The sequence below is a fragment of the Amblyomma maculatum genome, chromosome 11 (assembly GCF_055883805.1).
Source record: "Amblyomma maculatum isolate TAMU_Amacu chromosome 11, ASM5588380v1, whole genome shotgun sequence".
NCBI lineage: Eukaryota > Metazoa > Arthropoda > Arachnida > Ixodida > Ixodidae > Amblyomma > Amblyomma maculatum.
In genome coordinates this window covers 21,130,937-21,154,328 of record NC_139354.1, presented here as the reverse complement: position 1 = coordinate 21,154,328, position 23,392 = coordinate 21,130,937, and the positions used below count along the sequence as shown (strand labels likewise).

Below are 23,392 nucleotides of genomic sequence, written 5' to 3'. Positions count from 1 at the left end.
CGCTATCTCAGAGGTATTCTTTTGAGTAAGGTGTCGCAAATCATTATACAACACAGAACGAAAGTTTGCTTGCTCTACACTTCTCGAACGTATAAGGGCGCCATCGTGGGGACAGCAGTGGAGCAGTGAAGCAGTGAAACCTGAATAACAATCGACAAGTCTCGAACCTGCGCATTGACTTCTGCTTCTCGTATTCAAAGTCGTCTGCGATTCTGGTTCGAAGCTATACCCGAATTAAACCTAAAACGGAGCAACCAAACGGCCTATTTGATTGTGCTCTTATTCATTCGCACAAACATGTTGCTATTTTCGCGCATGAGCAAACAAATGATCGCGAGCCGGTGAACATCTGGCATGAGCCCCTGAGGCACTGAAGCAACTCTCCACTCGTCACAGTGTGACATCAAGCACCACGTCTGAGACGCGCGTAATAAAACGCATAACCGAAAAATAGCTTAAGGCAGGACCATTACAGGAACCCATGGCTAAGCATGCATGTCAGCTTACCTGGTCGTTGCATTAGACAGCTAAACCATCACCACCGGCTGGACTCATGAGCGTTAAGGCTAACCCCCATGGAGCGAATTTCAACCGGAAACTAGTAAACGGTGTGCCGGTGGCCGGGGCCATTCACGTAGATCAATCTGGGAGAGGTATTTAACGCGACAACGTTAAAAGGCCCCTCTAAGGCCGCGCGGTGGACCTTTTTTAGCTCTCTAGGCGCGCCCGCCTTATGAAGCGGCGCAAGTGGAACCATCGAGAAGCGTCCACATCGAAGGGCGGGAGAATACGCAATCTTGTCCACGGCACTGGGCACCTTCACCCACGCCTACAAGGGCCAAAGGCCGCCTCTCAACAGATCACAGAGGAAGCCGCGAGAAATTTCCAGTACCAGCGAGCAGGCCATGCATTCTACCACACGGACTCAGTCCTCCTCACATCGTGTCCTTGAGAAGGGCGCGCGTGCAGCAGACCACGGCTTCCAGAGATTTCAAGGTCTCTCTAGCGTACCGGAGGAGAGGAGCAAATTTTGCAAGAGCTGCGGTGTTCTTTCTCTCTCCCAGCACCGTTTTTGATGCTGCAGCATCCTGCTGCAGCGTACTCTAAGATTTATGCCCAGTTTTTTGAGCCCATCACCACCCACGAGCTTCTCTTGGCCCTCATCAGGTCTAAGAAGAGACAGCCAGACAGCTACAGGTGCGGATGGGATCACCCTACAGATGCTGCGAAACCTGGACGCCCCCGAAAAGGCCCGCCTGCTGGAGGTGTTCAGAGGCATCTGGGAGAGCGGTACCGTTCCTGAGAGCTGAACCATGACCATCATGTTCCCCGTCCTAAAGACGAGAAAACCTCCCCAGTACCTCGCGTCGTACCATCCGGTTTTCCTGACATAGTCTGTGCACTGGAGTGTCTCTTCTGGATCAACCGGGGGAGGAACTTTCTCCCAGAAAGTCAAACCACGTTCCGGAGACACAGATGCACCGCGGACTCCATCTCAGATGCGGTGTCTTCCCTGGTGGAGGCAAAACACCAAGGAGATGTCGCCCTTATCTCCCTCCTGAATGTCCAGTCAGCCTTTGATTGCTTACTACATGAGACCATCCATCACGTCATTCAGGCCTTGGGCGACCTGGGGGTCACAGATAGCCTGCGGCGTTGCATACCAGCCTTCATTTCCCATAGCTCTTTACAGGTTAGGGCTGGACGGACCCTCAGCTCACCTCGCCCCATCAAGACCGGAGTGACCCCAGGGGTATATACTCCACCCGTTCCTGTTCAACCTGGTCATGGCGGGCCTGCCGAGCGCCATCAAACACGGTTGCCATCATAGAGCCCTGACTGGTATTTATGCTGACGACGTGGCTCTCTGATTTCGAACACCAAAAAGACAGATGGTCTCCGCCAAGAAAGCCCTGGAGTGAGCCCTCGATTCTATCCAGCAGTCAATGCTCTCCAAATGGCTCAAGCTCTCGGCTTCAAAGTCGGAGGCCTTAATGGTCCATCTATTGGGAGCATGAGCCTCAGCCCGAGCTGCCACCCTCAAAATCAACGACACCAGCCTGTCCTGGAAGCGCCAGGCCAAGTACCTGGGACTTCTGATAAACCACCGCCTCACGTGGATGCCTGAGGACAAGGCTTACTTGGCTCACCTTATCCGGGTCGACCGAGCAGCCACACGCCTTCTTGCAGGGGGCAACGGCTGCACGACATCGTAGGCTATCCGGCTGTTTGCGGCGGTGGCCCCCTCAACCATCTTGTATACTTCTCCCTTCATCTCCTTCGGGTTCACCAGGGTGAGCGTTATTAACGGAGCCCGCAGGAGATGCATCCGACTCCTGCTGGGAGCAACGCAGCGCTCTAGGGTGTAGGCCACATTGGCGGATGCTGGCGTCTACCCCCTGACCCTGCTGCTCTCTTAGAGAGTCCTCACGCACGTGGACCGCCTTCACCACGCTCCCGACTGAGCTGCCCTCCAGGCATGTCAGCGCAGTGCCCCTCACTCACGAGTGGGGCAACTGACGGCTGCCTAGTCGGACTTAATCGGACCCATACCAAGGTACTCGATACCGCCAACACGTCCCCCTTTACAGGTCACCGTGTATGTGGATGGGGTCAAAAAGCGCGCTTCCCTGCTGATGCCCTTGGCCAGGCTGCGGCTGCCCTCATGGAAGAGGGCAAATGAAGCACCCTCCTATTAACCGACGGCTCGGTATTGCCATCTAAGGGCAACGCTGCCGTGGCTATGAAGGCCCCTCAGATAGGGTTTCCAGCTCCTGAAGGCTGTCTTTCCCGGTCAGCGTGCATGAATGAATGGATGGAATATAGGAGCGTCCCCTTTGAAACGGGCTGGTAGCAGTAGCTATCATGCTCATTTTTCTCCTTATATCCTAATTATTGATTTAGATTGGTTAACTAAACCATCATTCTCTTTATTAAATTTTTGTTTCTAGATTACTAACATTATGTCACTTCTCTGCTTTTAAGCCACCAATCTTCCAGTCATTTTTTGCTAGTTTTCACCGCCGGTTTATTCACCCGGTCACTGGTATCTCTAAACCCCGCAGCTTCAGGAGCAGTGACTGCGCCTGCACCAACCTCCGTATGAATACCATTACATTCGAGTACAATATGGTCAATTGTTTCGCTGGAGTTACCACATACAGCACATGCGTCATCTCCATTGTTAAATTTCTTTTTGTGGCTGTTCTAAGGCACCCTGATCTAGCTTTAAAAAGTAGGGCACTGCCTCCTGAGTTATCAAAGAAAGCTTCCTTCCTGATCTGTATTTTCCACTTTCGGTATAATTCCACACTCTGTTTCTTTTCCATCGAATTTATCAAATTTTTACCTTCTGTGCTTTTCACCTGTTGCTTAACGCTTTTTATTTCTCCGTCCTGGTGACTAGCATACTTACTAGTTAGCTTCCTAGTTCTTTTCCTCCATTCTGAGTAAACGCTTTTTAAGTACAGGTATTTAAATACTTTAGCTGCCCATCTGTTACTGTCCAATTTCCTCAGGCGTTCCTCATATAATATTTTACTCTGATCTTCCCGTACTTCGAAAGATGGCCAGCCCATATCTCCCTGTACCGCCTCATTTGTGGTTTTACCGTGGGCACCTAATGCTAATCGTCAAATGGCTCTCTGATTTATTTCTAATGTCGACTGTACCTCTGCTTTTAGGCACAAAACCGCAGTTCCGAAAGTAAGTCTGGGCACCATCATTCCTTTCCAAATACCTCTCAAAACCTCATACCTGTTGTATTCCCACAATGCCCTATGCTTAATTATCCCAGCATTTCTTCGCCCTTTGGCCTAAGTGATTGCTCATGCTTTCCAATGTATACCAATCCTTCGTTTACCCATACCCCCAGATATTTATATTCTGCTACTCTGGGTATTTAATGGCCTTGCATTTTAAGGCCCTGATCAGTTGAGCCGTTGAAAATCATCAGACCCGACTTAACTGCGCTAAAACTGAAGCCTAGAGCGTCCCCTTCGTCTCCGCAATACTTAACTAGAGTTTGCAATTCTTCCAGACTCTCAGCTAGCAGCACAATATCGTCTGCATACATCAAACCGGGGAGGCGCTGCTCTACCGCCTTTCCACCTAATCTATATGACATGTCAAAACCTAGATTACTGTATTGTATCCTCAGTTCTAAGTTTATCATATAAAGCATGAACAGCAGCGGTGATAGAGGACAGCCTTGTCTTAATCCTTTGCATACTATGACATCTTCCGTACTTCTTATCCCTTCCCATGTAATTTCTGCTTTGTTATCCCGGTATATTTTCTGTAGGAACTCTATTATCTCATAACCGATACCTTCTTTTAATATGTTTCCACAGGAGTTCCCTGTTTACGTTGTCGTACACGCCTCGTTTATGTCCAGGAAGGCCAAATACAAAGGTCTATTTTCCACTCTAGATATTTCGGTGCATTGAGCAAGCACGAACAGGCTATCAACTAAGCGCCTGCCATTTCTAAAGCCATTCTGAAGTTCCCCGAGCATCTTGTTACTTTCCACCCATGCTTGCACCTTTAATTTCACCGCATGCATGGCCAACCTGTACATAACAGATGTTATGGTAATTGGCCTGTAGGATTTTATGTGCATCCTTTCTCCTTTCCCTTTATAAATCAAATTCATTTTACTCTGCCGCCAGCTGTCCGGAATTTGCTTATTTGTTATGACTGTTTCCAGAGCTTTTAACAACGTTTCCTTACTTTTTGGACCAAATTCATTAATCAGCTTGATCGGAATTCCATCTATTCCAGTAGATGTGTTTTTAGGAATATTTTTTTCTGCCTTTTTCCAGTTTATATGAGACAGTTCTAAGCTGCTTTGTATTCTGCTACCTTGTATTGCTTCCTGATTTGCGGAGATTACCCCATCGTCGCTCTTAAATCACTCGGCTATAACTGATGTAATGTAGTTCACTGTGTTGTCTCCCTTTAAACAATTTCCCTTGTTATCTTGAATCCGATCCTGCTTTCTTTGATTCTTCTTCCCTAGCCAGCTTATATGGTTCCAGAATTTTCTTACTCCACCTCTAGAGGCATCGTGTACGTCAGCCATCCAGCGATCGGTGGACTGCCTTATTTTACTTTGGACGAGGGCCTGTACCTCAAGTTTCTTTTGTCTATATGATTCCCATTTTTGGTCGATTTCCTCCTGAGATACCTGTGCTTTCTTTGCCACTCGGTGTTCCCTTGAAGCAGCCCGTCGTTGTTCAATAGCTTCCGTGATTTCCTCATTCCACCAGCTCCGTGGCTTCCTTTTTCCATTCCAGCGGTTTGCTACTTTAATCTCTCTAATTTTCCTCCTTATGAGTAGTTCTACCTGTTCATAATCCCAGTCTTCCATGGGGCTTCTCTCTATTGCTTCCTCTTTGTCTGCTGCTATCTGCGCTATTTGATCGTCGTTTAATTTTGCGTTTACTTTTTGTCTAAGTTCCATTTCTCTTTTCAGCAAGGGCCCCATCTGCAGACTAATACGTTTATGATCACTTCCCAGACTACACTCCCCTTATTCGTCTATTTCCATTTTTGTGACTTTGCTATAAATTTCCTGCGACATAAGACAGTAGTCAATGGTCTTCTGCCTGTTGCGGAATTTCCACGTGATTCGGCCTTCACATTTTGTTTCTCTATTTACTATAACTAGATCGTGTCGCTCACAGAAATCTGGCATTAGCTTCCCGTTACAATCCGTGTATCCATCCAGATCGTCGATGTGGCCGTTCATGTCCCCCAGCAGAATAATATTAGCCCCGTATCCAAACTGGCTTATATTGTCATTGAGACATTCAACAAGATCCTTGTTTTCTTGCCTGCATTGTTGTCCTGTTCCTAATAAACTACCCCTAGCCATGTCCTTATGCCGGCAATTGTTCCTGATACCCAGATATGTTCTTTACAAGATGATTTAATTTTTTGCCAATTTGTTCCCTGGTGTATCAACATGCCTACCCCTCCACCCTTTTTTCCGTTCTCGTTCTGTTGCACCCTTCCCAGACGTAGCCTTCTATAAACGGCGGATCTTGTAGATCCCTGAGATGAGTCTCGCAAAGAGCGTACACACCTATTTTGTCATCCTTCAACTGCCGCTCTATCTCAAGCCATTTCGCTCTTTTTATACCTCCTTGCATGTTTATGTAGCTGATCCTAGTGTTAAATTTCTTTTTGTACTTTTCTTTCTCGACCGCGTCCTTGCCATTTTTTGCAGCCGAATTGTCAGGACTCCACCTGGCGGCGGACTACCTCGTGACCTGCCAGATCCCATGACCCATTGACACCCTGTGCGAATCGAGGCTGGCTTTGCATCTCCTGACCAAACGCCACTGCTCCCAGTTATAGGCTTGTTAACTACGAGCTCGAATCCAGGCCCTAGAGGATGCAGGCTCCTTTCTGTCGCTGTAATGGGTTCCATGTCACAGTGGCATTCAGAGCAATGATGAGGTCGATGCATTTGCTAAAGCGCCACACACCGATGGGACATTTTTCGCTAATTGTGTCTCCCTGTCTGACTTTTCCAGGCCCTCCCTCAAGAAGGCGGTAAATGCCCTCCAACCTGATCAGCCCATCGCTGAGGGGAAGGCCTTTCATTGCCTCTCGGACAAGTTTGTCCGCCGGGAACGAGCACTTCTCTTCAACGGTGGTTGCCTTCTTTGTCGATCGTTTTCGGTGCGAGCGACGTCGTCGCACCTTTGCACTGTCGTCTCTGTGCGTGGAACCATCTCGCACCATTCGCCTCAGTACTGCCATCTCAGTTTTTAGCCGAGGGCAGTCTCGCGAAGATGAGTCGGGGGGGCCACTGCAGTTGGTACACTTCAAGGCGTTCGCTCGGCAGGCATCAGCACTGTGTGCTTCTGAACATCTGGGGCACACAGTGGGGTTGCTACACACAGCGCTCACGTGGCCTATCTTCATGCATTTCCTGCATTGTAACGGTTTAGGCACGAATGGTCGAACTGAATGTCGAAAGTGCCCGACCATAACATGCGCTGGTGTGCAATCACCCTTGAACGTAGATTTGATGCATGTTGACTTTCCAAGGCGAACTTGGACTATGGTAATGCTATCAGTCACCGCCTTGATCAGCTGATGCAAGTCAACGTCACTGATGCCAATGCCAACGTTGTAAATGACGCCAGCCGTGGTCCCGCTGCCCTGGAAACTAAGAGGGCGAACGCTGATATTTCCGAGTTTGGTTACTGCGGCTAATTTGTCGAGTGCGCTTCGCTCAGCGACATCAATGGCAAGGATATTTTTGTAAGGATTTATCCTCACGTCTTTGATGGCCCCAGGTACGAGACTCTTCAGATACATGGAGGTAGCTTGCCTGTTTGGATGGTCCAGGTTGTCCGTCTGATTTTGCGGTACAAATAAAGCCGTGTGTGCTGCTACACTTCGCGCCGTGATGACCGTAGCCGTGCGCGATGAGGATGACTTGGCGGCTTGACGGCGCAGTCGGCGCAGTCGGCGTTTTACTTTTTTAGTGACAACCGGTACGAACCCGTGGTCGTCGGTCGAGGAGTCGTCACTGAGCGCTGAGGACGCATCAATGTATAAATAATGTATCAATGTATCAATAATGTATTAATAAAGGTAATGAATCAACAAAAATGGCACAGGCTGTATGATAGAAATAGGGTTTAAGGGATGGAGAGAACATGGAACAGAGCCTGATGTGCTAGAAACATATTCCAGAATAGCTTGTATTTGTTTTTTTTTTCTTTCGATGTTTTTTTTTTCCTTTCGTGCTAGCGCATAGAAATTTTTAATGTTCATTTGTAGTCATTGTGTGTATCCCTTTCGTTTGCAGATGTTCGGGCGCCAGCCCAGCATAAGAAACAAAGGGAGGTAAACGACTGCAACTGATGCATCCCGGGAAGAGGCGCAAAATGCACTGGAGATCCCAAGAACCATAAATGTGTTAATGGAAGTCGTTTCTTGGCAGCTCCCGTTGTGGTGTTAGCGAACGTGTCGAATATCATATGATCGGCCAATTTTTACGCCAGAAGCTCGGCTTCTTCAGAGCTCTTTTAGGGCAGTGAAGCCGGAATCCTTCGTTTTCATTTACGAGCGATAATTTTTCAACCAATGGGTGAGAAACAGTCGACATCAAAAAATGGAGGGAAGCTCCTTCTGTTTTTGCGGTAACCCTATGAGGTGAGAAGAAAGACGTACTCTGTTCTCCTATCTTCGAAGACGCGTGGGCTGCTTGGAGAGATGGCTAATCGACGTAGGCGTTCTGATGATTGCTGGATAGGAGCGAGGGTTATACGTAGAATAAGGTCAGGAATAGAGAATAAAATTGCGGATGTTTATCCCAGTTAAGCGTGGTTATGCAACCAAGCGTTTAGTGACGTGGTGTCAAGGCGGAGAACATCCGTGCAAGCGCCGCAACTGCGCCTCTCCGTGGCAGGTCACGTGGAGTGACGTCACTAATCGCGCTTACGCTCGGCATCCTGGACTGAGGATCGACCACGGCGCTCAAGTGACCAGAAACGGTCACTAACACATCGAATCGGCCTTGCAGGGGTGGCGCAGTGATAAGACGCCCGACTACTGTGTCGGAGTGCCCGGGTTCGAACCCGACCTCGGCGGCTGCGTTTAGATGGAGGCGAAACGAAGAGGCGTCCGTGTGCTGTGCGATGTCAGCGCACGTTAAAGATCCCCAGGTGGTCGAAATTACTACGTAGTCCTCTATTACGGCTCCTCTTGAACCAATTGTTATTAACACATTGAATCTGTAAAAATATCTTTTTCTATTCCATTCTATCCCACTCAGACGACTCGAGGTCAAAAACGCGAGTGAATGACCTTGAGAGTTGCAGCGCGATAAGTAGAGCTGAAGTTTTAAACTACGCACTGTCGTCTTGCCTCTGTGGTGATTCTTTGTGTTCCCTCAAGGGGCCGCGTAGCTAATTCACCTAATGTCGAAGCATGGGCATCGAGGGCTCAACAGAAATCCAGTCACCCAATTTCTCAAATATATTTTATACTACTACTAGTACCAATCACCCCAGTTCTAGTTAACACTGCCGATTAGTGGCAAGATACGCACAGTGTCAAATTACCATAAAGAGAGCGCAGAAAGCAATGCATTGAGGTAGGTGCATAATAACCTCATAAACATCTAAAATAATCTACCGAACGAACTTGTGTAGCATAGCTGCCATTACCCACCGCAGCAATCACAGGGAAGAGCGTAAAGAGTTTCAGTGTAAACCTGCCACTTCCACAGCTTCACAGTGTGCTCCTAAGATATTAAGGGGGTTTAATTCCACGTTATTGTGTTTCTTCGCTAGCCACTCATTCCTGATAGCAGGCCTAAGCCCTTGATGGTTGCATGTTCGTATGAAATTCTTTACGATTTTCGCCAAAGGGTTGAAACGAGTTACCTAACGTTGTTATGTTTCCGATGAAGCGTTTCGTTAAGGTTTATCTGGAATATTACAAAAAACTAAAATAGCCTTCTTGTCTTAAAGCGACTTACCTCGGAGCACGTGCGTGTACAGTATACAAGCCAAGAAAACTTCTCTCAACATTTTTATGTAGCAAAACTCACAATGTCACAAAAACGTCCTTTTGTTACTCTTGAATGAGGGCAGATGTAGAATGGTCTCTTGCTGCTGCAGAAGCACTACAGCCAAGCCGACCAACCACACGCACGGCTTTTGAACAGAGCAAATGAACTTGAAAACAGGCTGGGAAAGCCTTCTAGGAAAAAGCTGGAACTCCGGAAGTTCAGTTTCGATTTCCTTTTACGTATTTTCTCTGCGTGCACAAGTGTCAACATCATTCAAATGCATTAGACAAAACACATTTTATTTTCTCTTTTTTAAAATGTATCAAAGGCGAAGTTATCACACCGTTGTTTGCTAGCGCTGCAATGACGAGAGCAGTGCGCTGACGCCAGCGACGCAAACGTTCATCAGGGTGCCTCCCCCGTCACCTAGAGAACTGACGTGAACTACAGCTGCGGTAACACGGATTCCTCTGCTTCGTCGACCACTTAGTGGAAAGGTCTTCATATCAGAAGAAGTGTAGGACAGTTTTAGTTTGCCTGCAATTGTACATACATATTTTGCTCGAAATATTTGCCTCAATCTATCGAAAAAGAATAAACAGCTGACGAGCTGCGCTCAAAGTTCGCATTAGGAAATTGTCGGCAATTTTTTTTTCCGCTTTTTTTTCCCGCTCAGCCTTCGTTGATAGTCCGCTTCAAACGGAAGGCCACAATAATTATCTTCATTATCTGCGACACTTCCCACGCACCACCCTTCAAGTTGGTGAAGGTGTGATACGCGACCATCATTGTGAAACTCCACTGCCGCAGGATACTATTTGCTACGATTGAAAGAAAGCGCCCGGGTTCAGGGTTGTCGCAGCTGGCCGCCTGCTTTGGTGCCTTCCGGCAGCCGTCTTTTCCAGAGAACACAGCAGAATATGGAAGATTGTTTGGGCTCGTACGAGTACCTGAGCCGCCATAACCATCTGCGACGCCCACGATAAGCTAAATAGCACGATTTTCTACGACTCTCCTTTCTCTCTTCCCTCACTTCCACCTACGGCGCGGTTCAGGTGTCCACAGAAACAAGTGTGACAGATGCTGCGCCTTTTATTTCCTGTGAACCAATTATTATTATTATTATTATTATTATTATTATTATTATTATTATTATTATTATTATTATTATTATTATTATTATTATTATTATTAATTGGTTTACAGGAAAGAAAAGGCGCAGTACCTGTCACATTTTTTCTCTGAACACCTGAACCACACCGTAAAGAAAGGGAGAAAGGTGGGACTCTACTGGCGTCTTAAGTCATCCCGGTGAATATAAAAATGTCTATTGACTATACGTTCTCAGTCCACCTATAGTCAATAGACATTATATATACACCGGGATGACATAAGACGCCAGCAGAATGTCTATTGACGATACGTTCTCAGTCCACCTTAGCCGGGTTCGAATCCGACCTCGGCGGCTGCGTTTCGATGGAGGCGAAACGAAGAAGGCGTCCGTGTGCTGTGCGATGTAAGCGCACGTTAAAGATCCCCATGTGGTCGAAATTACTCCGCAGCCCTCCACTACGACTCCTCTTTATCTCTTTCCACTTTCACTCCAACCTTCCTCCCTTTCGTTACGGCGCGGTTCAAGTGTCCACATAGCAAGTGTGACAGATACAGTGCCTTTCCCTTCCTGTGAACCAATTATTATTATTATTGTTTTGAGAACTAAATGTGAAAAGTGAAGCCGCATATGATAGTTAACGTAAATAGCTACAAAGGTAATAAAATATTAGTTCATTGAAATGCAGTGAATATATTCAGGAGGATATGGAATAATATGTTAAAGTGGTGAAAATAAATGCCGCAGAGAGGAGCATACATGAAGTTCAGCGCACGGTAAATACATTGCAAGGGACAGATAATAAGACTTTATGATTAGCCAACGAGTGTAACGACCCCTGATAGGTGATTGTAAACTACAGCGCATGGTGCTGTTCAGAAGGCCAAGCCAATTTGTACTTCCTTGAAAGTCTCCACTGTGCTTCTAGCAAGCCCATCGCCCACACGATTTTTATGCACTACCATTACAGGCCCCATTGAGAAGTTTGAGTGGTGTGTCTGTGATCCCCGCACGGGAAAGAAATAAGAAAAAGTCCCAGCAAGAAGATCTTTGTCGCAATAGAGCCAGTTAAGTTTACAGACTGCTGAGTAGTGGGTAGTGTACATCTGCACCCCCTAAGGATGTAATAAGAAAAAGTCCCAGCAAGAAGATCTTTGTCGCAATAGAGCCAGTTAAGTTTACAGACTGCTGAGTAGTGGGTCGTGTACATCTGCACCCCCGAAGGCTGTTTAGTCTTTGTCTTGATATTTTTTTTTTCTTTTGCGGTTCCTCGAGTCGCACTCGCCCCAACCGTCCGACTGTTCGAAAACATTTGGGGCAAACTCTGCTCGCAAAGGATCGTCAGGCTGTAAAGAAAAACGGTGCCGCAGGCAAGGTTCCTGAAAGGAGGCGCGCTAGGCAAAGGGACGGAGCCTACGTGTCGTGCCCTCCGCGCATTGTGCGTATGCAGACATTTATGGCCCTTTTCTAAGAAAGCATGCTCTTGGGCGGTTGACAAGTGTAGCGCATTGAATGCTACGGGCGTACAGCGCCAATTAAGAACACTTGAGAGCCGTTTTAATGAAATGGCATGATTAATTAGTTGTTTCTCACACCTCGCCGTTCGCCAGCGTAGCACACATGCCGTGTGCATCTGTACTGTGAGCACGGCTGGTGGATGTGGCATTTAAAAGTGTCTATTATTTTGTTGCTGTTTGGGGGATTCAGGCTTGCTGTCCTTTCTTCTCGGGGAAGCGCTAAAACGAATTCATGGAAATACACAATGGCGAGTACACAAACTCGCGAGCAGCAGAGTGCTATATTGGTCATTTCAGCTCGAAGAAAACTTGCTGATTGGCTTATATTAAGTCTTTCTCGATTGGTCACTGAGGCAGTCCCAAGATCATGTCGAGAAAAGTGATTTAGGCAGATGCTTGGGCGCGAAAATTACGGGGAACACCTAAGCTCCGCTTTGAGGGTATGACGCGATAGCATATAATTGCCCGCTTTAACCAAGCCGTATCAACGTGCCTGCGTGACCTATAGGCGTTCGATGAATGTAAGGGTCCTGGCACGCTGATTACGATATTGCCTTCCCATATGGAAGGAGAGGCCCGAGTTGGCAGCTCCTGCCAAACGTAATGTCAGGCAATCATACGTCCAGTTAGTGCTCGGCCATGTCAGCTGACAGCTGCCGCCTGACAGCGTCAAGCTCATGATTGTTCGCTCACAAAGCCAAAGCCGACGCTGGATTTTCGGTAAACGCGGCCTTTAACGCTATCCCTGTTAAAAGGACACTTGAGAAGGGACGCTTGGTGGATCGTCGAAGGAGAGCTAGAGGCGCGGACCGGGTCGAGCTTTGTGTTGGCCGCGTTCCAAAGGACGATAAACTGCTACGAGTGGCACAAGTTGGCCAGACAGGATGGGGTCTTCTTTCGGGTTAAGTCGGGCATTTCGTTCCGGATAATTCAATATAGTAGTAACGACCTTGGTCGTACAGTAAAAAGTGGATGCACTGTAAATAAATTCAGTTGTACATTTTTGCTAAGAATTACATGTGCCATCTTTCTGCAACGCGCGCGCCACACGTCCGACGAACCACATTTCCACCGATGACCTGATGTGGCAAAACATTGCCAAGTCTGAGCGAACCCGGGAATTTCTTGTGGGAAGCAATTACAGAACCTCACAGCCACGACATACAGGCGCCGTGTCTCGTGTATAATAAAAGTGAACCTAGTCTTGCTGCCAAAACGAAGAATTTCATTTAAAAAAAATGATAATGATAATTGGTTCACAGGAAGGGAAAGGCGCAGTATCTGTCACATTTGCTATGTGGACACCTGAACCGCGCCGTAAGGGAAGGAAGGAAGGGAAGTGAAAGTGGAAAGAGAGAAAGGGGAGCCGTAGTGGAGGGCTTCGGAGTAATTCGACTACCTGGGGACCTTTAACGTGCGCTGACATCGCACAGCACACGGACGCCACTTCGTTTCGCCTCCATCGAAACGCAGCCGCCGTGTTCGGGTTCGATCCCGGGAACTCCGGACAGTAGTCGGGCGTCTTACCACTGCACCACCCCGGCGGGGCTTAAAAAAAAATATCAAAACGTCAGTTCGTGCTCTAAAGACTGCTTATGCTTATGTTTCAATTGTTTGACAGATTCTGACATGTGCTTGTTGTGTGTGGGACCCTGCCAAAAAACTTCTGACTGACAGACGGAAAACCTTTATTCAGGCGTAGGAATTCAGGGCACGCAGGCCCACTGGCGCCCGTGTGCTGTGCGGTGTCGGCGCACGTTAAAGATCCCCAGGTGGTCGAAATTACTCCGTAGCCCTCCACTACGGCTTCCCTTTCTCTCTTTCCACTTTCATTCCCACCTTCATCCCTCCTCTTATGGCGCGGTTCAGGTGTCCACAGAGCAAGTGTGACAGATACTGCGCATTTACCTTCCTGTGAACCAATTATTATTGTTATTATATTACGTGTTAGTGAGTGATGCTACGATGAAATCAAGTTATGTTAATGCGATGGAAAATGGTTGGACAGTTGCCGTTACAATTTTGATGGAATTTGATGAAAAATGGCACGGAGATAATGAGGCAGTGATAAGGAGGTGGTGGGCGAATTGTGTGTTGTCATGACCGCGAAACATTATTGAAGCTGTGCAGCGCTGTCTTATATATTACGCAGTGCTTGGGAGCATTTACATGGCCACATCCAACTCTGGCTTAGACACCTCGAAAATTGATCGGGGGTTGACCTTGCCTAAAATGTGGTTTGGAAAAAAAAAAAAAAGAGCGATGCTTTTCACGTGTCCACATTAGGAATTAGCCGGCCCATCATGCTGTCTTTATCCAAGTAGTCGTTAGTGGGGTCAACTCCTTGAACGAGCATTAAAACCATGCTCTTCCAGAGCACGGCCTGTCATTTTCTTTTTCTGAACAGTAGCGCTGGTGACATTATAATTCCCAATTAAGATGAGAAACGCCCCGCGACTTCTCGGGCGTCGCATGACATATGCCTATACGGCTGGGTGCGTTCAAAAAAGCTGTTTTAAGTATCGCGTTTTGATTATGATTTTCAGTGGTTAACCCCGCCGCTTATTTCAATCAGCGAGATACGGTAAGGCTGGTATTTAAAACAAAGTAATATTTTAAGATAAACTGAGGGTACAGTCACTGCGCAGGAAATCAAGAGACATTCTTGTTGTGTGAGCCGAGATCATATCCAGGGTAGTTGGTCTAACCACTTTTGTACAGTTAACTAAAGTGTTTTTGACAACACGGCTAACTGCGAGATAGCGAGTATTCTACTCGACTGTTATGAATGACCAGCTGCAATATCAAGTTATAATTACGCGTCTAAATATAACATTGAATGATTACCTGATAGAATTAGCTTATCAGCTTGCCACGATAAACGACCAATATTATCCAGTTTTACAATGTCTTCCTTGCTGAGGCACGAAAGCTGTCTTCGAACCGATACACGTATTTTCAGATATTATGCAGGGGCCCCAATCCAATGATCTGTCAGAAAGAAAAAAAGCAAGGGCCGCAGTGAAAGAAGGTAGCTCGACCGGTGGAGCTGGCATCAAGATCGCAAATCGAAGCGCATTTACAAGCACACCATCGAGAAGAATACCGCAAATAACAAAGCCGTGGCTACAAGATGGTTGGTTTGTGGGGTTTAACGTCCCAAAGCGACTCAGGCTATGATGAAAGACGTCGTAGTGGAGGACACCGGAAATTTCGACCACCTGGGGTTCTTTAACGTGCACTGACATCGCACAGCACACGGACGCCTTGCTTTTCGCCTCCATCGAAAAGCGGTCGCCGAGGCCGGGATTCGATCCCGCGTCCTTGGGAACAGTAGTCGAGCGCCGTAGCCACGGACCCCGCCGGTGTGGCGCAATGGCTACGGCGCCACCCCGGCGGCGTCCGTGGCTGCAAGAGGTAAGGCACACACAGTAGTATAGGGAAAAAGTGGTCTTTTTATCGTGCATCGCCTTTTCAGCTGGTTATGCACAGCCAAGTCGTTGTTGCTAGCCGACCTAAGCAATTCACTGATTTGTTCCTGTAAAATTGTTGAGTTGAAGGGAGTTTGCGAAAGTTGCGATGTTTCCGATGGAATGTTTCATTTGTGTTCAGTGTAATATGGAACACTGGAGAAAAATAAGCCTCTTGGACGAAAAACGACTTACCTGGGATGATATGCGCACACCGTGAACAAGTCAGGAAAACCTCTCTCAGCATCTTCGCTTGGCCTCAACTAATTGTGTTCGTGGAAAGCGTCCTGAGGTTAATGTCGTATTGGGAAGAGTTTATATTTGCGTGCGAAAAACGACTTACCTTGGATGATATGTGCGCACAGTGAACAAGCCAGGAAAACCTCTCTCAGCATCTTCGCTTGGCCTAAACTAATTGTGTTCCTGAAAAGCGTCCTGAGTCTAATGTTGTATTGGGAAAGAGTTTATATTTGCGTGCTGCCAGAGATACAATGAAAATAATCTAATTAACAACGCATACGACTCCGCAGAAAAGCTTATGAGCCCGAAAAGAGGCTCGGGAAACCTGCGATAGAGAAAGGTTACAACTTCAAAGGTTAAACTCGGCATTTTACACGCGCACCGTCGGCGTATGCGCACTACTTTGGCATTATTAAATTGTCAATAAAACTCATTTTGTTTTTGCTTTTTGCCAACATGGTAGTTAAAGCAAAATCTTTGATGTCTTCTATGGTTGACATTACAATGAAGAAGACAACTATGCGCTGAAGCCAACGACGAGGTATCTCTTCAGGGTGCCTTCTCTGACGGATTACGGGTTCCCTTCATGTGGAGCTTATGATCCGCCGATCAGCTGTTTTACATTTGCGTTCTGCCAAAGATACAATGAAAAATAATGAAAAATGCGCACTACTTTGGCATTATTAAATTGTCAATAAAACTCATTTTGTTTTTGCTTTTTGCCAACATGGTAGTTAAAGCAAAATCTTTGATGTCTTCTATGGTTGACATTACAATGAAGAAGACAACTATGCGCTGAAGCCAACGACGAGGTATCTCTTCAGGGTGCCTTCTCTGACGGATTACGGGTTCCCTTCATGTGGAGCTTATGATCCGCCGATCAGCTGTTTTACATTTGCGTTCTGCCAAAGATACAATGAAAAATAATGAAAAATGCGCACTACTTTGACATTAATAAATTGTCAATAAAACTCATTTTGTTTTTGCTTTTTGCCAACATGGTAGTTAAAGCAAAATCTTTGACGTCTTCTATGGTTGACATTACAATGAAGAAGACAACTATGCGCTGAAGCCAACGACGAGGTATCTCTTCAGGGTGCCTTCTCTGACGGATTACGGGTTCCCTTCATGTGGAGCTTATGATCCGCCGATCAGCTGTTTTACATTTGCGTTCTGCCAAAGATACAATGAAAAATAATGAAAAATGCGCACTACTTTGGCATTATTAAATTGTCAATAAAACTCATTTTGTTTTTGCTTTTTGCCAACATGGTAGTTAAAGCAAAATCTTTGATGTCTTCTATGGTTGACATTACAATGAAGAAGACAACTATGCGCTGAAGCCAACGACGAGGTATCTCTTCAGGGTGCCTTCTCTGACGGATTACGGGTTCCCTTCATGTGGAGCTTATGATCCGCCGATCAGCTGTTTTACATTTGCGTTCTGCCAAAGATACAATGAAAAATAACCTGATCAACAACGCATGCGATTCCGCAAAAAAGCTGATGAGCCTAAGATACTCGGGAAACCTGCAATAGATAAAGGTTAAAACTAAAAAATCCCAACTCGGCATTTCACACGCACACCGTCGGTGTATGCGCACTACTTTGGCATTATTAAAGCGTCAATAAAGCTTATTTTGTTGTTGCTTTTTGCCAACATTTTAGTTAAAGCGAAATACTTGAGGTCTTCTGTTGTTGACATCGCAATGAAGAAGACAACTGTGCGCTGAAGCCAACGACGAGGTATCTCTTCAGGGTGCCTTCTCTGACGGATTACCGGTTCCCTTCAGGTTGAGCTTATGATCCGCCGATCAGGTGTTTCATTGGTAACTTCTTGCAAATATATTCATCTATGGCGCGTTCTACTCCCCGAAAAACCAAACTAATTAGATAAAGGAAAGGGGGTGGGGAGGGAGCTCAGCAGTCGCACGATTCTCAGGGCTCTGAAAGAGGTAAACCGACAACCTGAAAGCCCGTCGCAGAGTAGACACCTGCTACGTGCTGTCCGACAGTGAGGCCCTGCCGTTTTCATTCCATATGGTTAGCAGGACGTTGAACGTTGGTTGGTCCCGTACGAGCGGGGTAAGCGCCATAACAGCTGGGGCCAACGCATGAAGCTCAAAACTCTGATGTTCTGTTTGATCGGTGTAGAAAACCTCCAGTTTCTCAATCATTAATCCTACGTTCCAACATGGGATATTAGGAAGACCAGTGTGAGCCGGAGCTTTCGGTCCTCCTGCCGTGCGTGAGCTGCGTGATCAGTAACGCTGGCGCTAACGAGCCCAGCGTATCGTTGAAAACATCACCGGTTACATTGAAAACGTGGATAATTGCTAGAGGCTCAAAAGACCAAGCGCCTCACGAAGGGCACCGATGACCGTGTTTATTTACCGCCTGCTGTTGGCGAAAAGTCCTACGATCGCTACTCGGTGCTTAACTTAAATGTGCTAGAGGTTCAGCGAGTTGGGCAAACAGCGTCCCTAGCCTAGCGAGGTTGCCTCCATCTTTACCGTCACCTTTCATCTCAGCGAAAGCCTCTGGGCGAGAAGAATTTGCAGGGTAACTTTCATTATGCGTGCCACTACGCCAGGCTGGTGTGCCCTTCAAGAATGGCACGCGCACACGACGGAGGCATGTAGGCGAGACAATTGATAATAAACTGAGTAATGGGATGTTATATATATATATATCATCATCATCATCATCACCACCATCCTCATCATCATGACTATACCCACTGCAGGGCGAAGGCCTCTCCCATATTTCTCCACTTAACCCGGTTCTGTGCTAGCTGCATCCACTTGACCCCTGCGCACTTCTTCACCTCATCCGCCCACCTAACTTTTTGCCGCCCCCTGCTACGCTTTCCTTCCCTTGGAATCCAGGAATATATATATATATATATATATATATATATATATATATATATTGTGGAACAAGGTCAGGTCGAGACGGCAAGGCAAGGGATGCCGTGTCTGGCGTTTTATTCCGATGGACGAAACCCAAGCGCGTGCCGGCGCCGGCGCCGCGGGACGCTGATGATGGTATGTACAAGAGGAAGAAGATCATGGTATGTACAAATGAAAGAAGATCCGTGGAGGGCTCACACAATCTGCCCGGGGGGTCGGAAGCGGCCAGCCTGGCCGCTCCTAATCAACCGATGTACCGCAGCGCACGAACGGCTTCAAGCGAGATACATGAACAAGTAGAGTGCATATTTTGGCAGCGTAAAATTAAGACAGGACTAAAGGAGAAAGACAAGGGACAAACGCTGAACTGCAACTGGTGCAGCGTTTGTCCCTTGTCTTTCTCCTTTAGTCCTGTCTTAATTTTACGCTGCCAAAATATGCACTCTACTTATCAAGACCAACTAGCCCGTCTTTCTACGTTACATGAACAATTTCAGTTCCACGGTGGCGTCGGTCGGCTGGGGGATCAACTGGTGTGACTTGGTAGTTTACTGGGGACGTTTGGTTGATGACCTTGTAGGGACCAACATAGCGGCGCTGAAATTTATCACTAAGGCCAGGGGTGCGCAGTGGTGTATAGAGCAGTACTTCGTCACCAGGACGAAAAGAGACCACGCGATGCTTCGAATCGTAGCGACTCTTGCGGTCTTGCTGGCACGCTTTTGTGTTGGGGCGGGCAAGATGACGGGATTGGGCCACACGGGATAAAAACTCGTTTTTTTTTCCGCTGCATTGCTAGACATTGCTTTAGTGTGGGACACAGGTGAACATTTGCATACATTTCATCTGAGGAATTCCAGTTCTCAGGAAGGCATCACGTGGGCCAATGTTCGGAACCGGGTCGACGACCGGTCTGACTCCCTGAACATTGCCTGATAAGAGCTCGTCAAGAGAATCATCCACGCTCTTCAGCCTATCCTTCTCTTCACATAAGGGGCGTAAACGTTGGCGCGAGCCTCAAAAAGCACAAGAACTGATCGATCGAGGGGGTACACAGGAAACGGAAGTAAACGAGGATATACCATGAGATCGCCACCTCCGGCCAGGCTCGCCCTCGTTATCACTGTGTTGAACCCGATGTCTCTCAGTACTCGCACCCTTTATTTGCTCAACAAACCGGAGGTTACAGGAAGTATCTCCTTCACAGTCAGGCCCAATATCTCCATCATCAATGCAAAAAGGTGTTGTTTCGTCAGCTGCGCCTTTTATTTTATTCGTGGAGCCCTTCTGAGCACACCTTCAGCTAGTATGGCCTTTTTTGCTACACCACATTTCTACGCTTGCGTGCTTCCCGCCATTCTTCCAGCGCAGCAATTTTCGGCTCAGTGGCCGGTGCGATATCAAGGGAATTTTAAACTTCAAGGTCATTTCGGCAAGCCAGTCGACTTGCTTCCGTCTTTACTTTGACCATTTTGTTCACTTTGCTGTACCTGACAGCTCTTTTCTGTTAGACGTTTTCCCAAAATGTGCCCACCTGGGAGCGTCCATGTATATCGCTCTTCTCTTTCTACCATTTCATCAACTGAGACTTTATCTCTTTGAGAAAAAAAAATTTACTAGGGCACCCAGAATTAAAGGAAAGGTTTAAATGTGGTAGACATTCAGCTCAAGCAAGGTTTGAAGGGTGAAGGGTGGCAGTTCCTGGCCCTATGGGGCTGAGACGGTAGGTCAACGCCACTTGCGGCGTGGTTTAGCCAGCCACCGAATTTTATCTTTTGTAGGCCGTCATTGCATCCGCCACTGCTTCGGTGGTGGACGACGGCTGTTGTTGCGGCGCGCGTCTTTCTCTAGCTCCCTCTTCCTTTTTCCTTTCTTCTCTATTTTCTCTTCTGTCCGCACGAGTGGCTCAGCTACAGAGCCAGTAGCAGGAATGTGCATTTTATTTTCCCTCTTCCTAGAGCCACAACAAGGTTTGATATTCTTTTTTGAGTTGGAAAGTTCAAGCAACCGCTCGAGGCCGGTCAAGGCCGGTCAGTTCATGCAAGTTCACGTGCGTCGGTGAACGAAATGGAACTAATATACAATGAGGTTAATAGTTTGAAAAAAAAAAAACAGCGTAAAACATGTACAGGAAGATTTAGAGTGTACGCAGGCTAGCAACAAAATTACAAGAATGCACACGCGACAAAGAGGAGGAATACAAAAGTAAACTTAGCTGTTCCCGGGAGTCAGCAATGCATACAGTATATAACAGGCAGTAAGATATGAGAATATACTCGCAGTCAAGAAAAGTTTTAGTGGGCAATCCACATACACAGATCGTGGTGAAAGGTCGTTGAAACGAAAACGCGCATCTCGGCACGTGTGAATCGGCCCAACCAGCCGCAGACGATGCACGCATCCTTTTCCGCCGTTTGCTTCGCACAAGTTAAGTTGGCGTCGTTCACAGCGCTATTTTTTATCCACGCGCAGATGGTCGGTGAAGGACCGGAAGGGGAGAGACTCTGATTACTGCTAGACCCTCCCCCGCCTTCATCACATTCCAGCTCGTGTGTTCTGCTCTGGTCTCACATGTGCACAGTTCTGACATGAATATGCTTTTACCAAGCCATATAACGTAGGACGTGACCTCACGGTGTCGGAGTAGCATATATGCCTTGTTATCCAAGGGCCTCGGTGGGTATCCTATCCTCTCATATCAAAGGAGCTACGCAAGCTAACAGGTCCTGCCATCTCGACCATGTCATGTGTTGTCCTAACTTCATATATAACCCGCAGACCAATCAGCGCCTGGCCATATCATCTTCCAATAATAATCATAACTCATTGAGCATGTACTTGTCATACTCGTGATTTTCAGTCGCAATGCCGACGGCCCATCAAATGTCCATCGTTGTCTCTTCATCTTGGAGCCTTCTTCCTTAATATTCTAAAAAAATGCGTTCAAAAATGAAACACGTATGTCCAATTATTTATTTATTATTCAAAGCTGCTTCCTCGACGAGAAGTAGCTGCATTATCACTAAAAGATTCATTCGCTTGACATAAAAAAGAAAGTAACAACGCCAGGCAGCACATAAAACCAGTAAAAGTAAGAAAGTATAGCTATCGCCTATCTCTTTCCCGTACGTTCCTGTCTGTTCATGATTTTGTTTGATGCTGTGGCTTTTTTTGTGACCACGGACTCGAGATTACTGCGTTTTCAATGATATCTAGGAGCTTCGCACTCATTACGTAGAATAGCCGGAGCCTTAGACAAGAATACTGGCACCACTTCAGGTGCAACCGTTAGATTGTTTCCGGCCATCCTTTCTTGAGGTCTGTTTTCGTACCGGTGATGTTCTACGAGACCAAAATGTGACCCAAGTTTCATCCTGGAACACTGCAATGTCGGCCTCTAAAGGATCCTCCGCAGGTAACCCTGTTAAACGAGACGTGATAACGCAGTCGGAGCATTTGTGTTGAAGTCGTTGTTTTGGCGGCAGGGGATGCGCTGGAATATGTACTCTTAGAACCTCCACTTGGCGCGGTGAATAATAAAGCTGAAAGCGTGCGGGGATTCCGATGCATACGCGGCGACCAGATGCGCGCTCAAATCAAGAAAGCTCGACTAAAGCCATATTCGCATGTTCATCGAACTGGCTCCAAGTGTTTTTGACGTTTTGCACTGCGGACCGGTAATAGTGCTTGTATGGCAATGGTAATGATGGCAGGCGGATAAATTGAATTGAATTGAATTGAATTGTATTGCATTATATTTGGTGCTTTTTGGTTTCCGTATTTTGTAATCAGCCGAAATGTGTGCAATGGGAGAGCAGTGACGACTGCCTGAAAGACAACGGGGCAGTTAATTGAAGGATAAAGTGCACGGAGGGGTGCTCTGCAATTCAGTTATCATCAGCCGGATGTGTCGCTAGTGTTTCGCTCATGACACAAGACTTGGGAAGATTAGAACACTGAAGTGTAAGTTCTGGAATGAATATAAATTTGCGCGTTGACTTCCGAAGTTATTCTAAAGTGCACAGTAGTACGTATGTGCAGCAGTCGACATTTTGTGCTGAATATCAAAATTATGCTAAAGAAACGAACTGATGTCGCAGTTCGCCGCAATTACTTCTTTAAAGGTTTTTCTGGAAGCCACCATTCTCTTCCGACGACCATTTGACCGATAGTGAGATGAAGCATTTCAAAGCATTCTATTTGCGTCATCACAACAGGAAACTTTAATGAATCCAGGTGTCTTTTGGGCACCCTTGCGGGTATTCGCAGCTTTTTACTATTTTTTTCTTATATATTATGAAGCCTATAATTAGCAGCTTTAGGCTTAATCGTCCTGCCTTTCTTCAACATTTGGTGCGGATGGTGACCTGCGTACATAAAACGAAGCGGCTCTGAAACTACCTCGATTACAGTGTGAAAATAGTTGCCCTCCTGCCGAGGATTGAAAATATCCAACAAAGATATAACAGACGCTCTATATTAGCAGCGCATTACATAGCGTTACCTATATAATTTAACAGCGCTATATAAAATTAAATGTCTAAAATTGCACTGGTGATATACAGTGAGCCCTTGGAATTTTTAATGACAAATAAATAAAT

General features: G+C 46.7%; 1 long non-coding RNA gene across 1 annotated transcript in view; it reads right to left on the bottom strand.

The window, feature by feature from the left end:
- LOC146173052 (uncharacterized) overlaps window positions 1–16,249 on the bottom strand; it is a 30,642-nt gene extending 14,393 nt beyond the window's left edge. Inside the window, exon 1 of the long non-coding RNA XR_014702360.1 lies at window positions 15,983–16,249. This is a non-coding gene — a long non-coding RNA (uncharacterized LOC146173052). The remainder of the gene's footprint in view (window positions 1–15,982) is intronic.
- Between the last annotated feature and the right edge of the window lie 7,143 nt (window positions 16,250–23,392).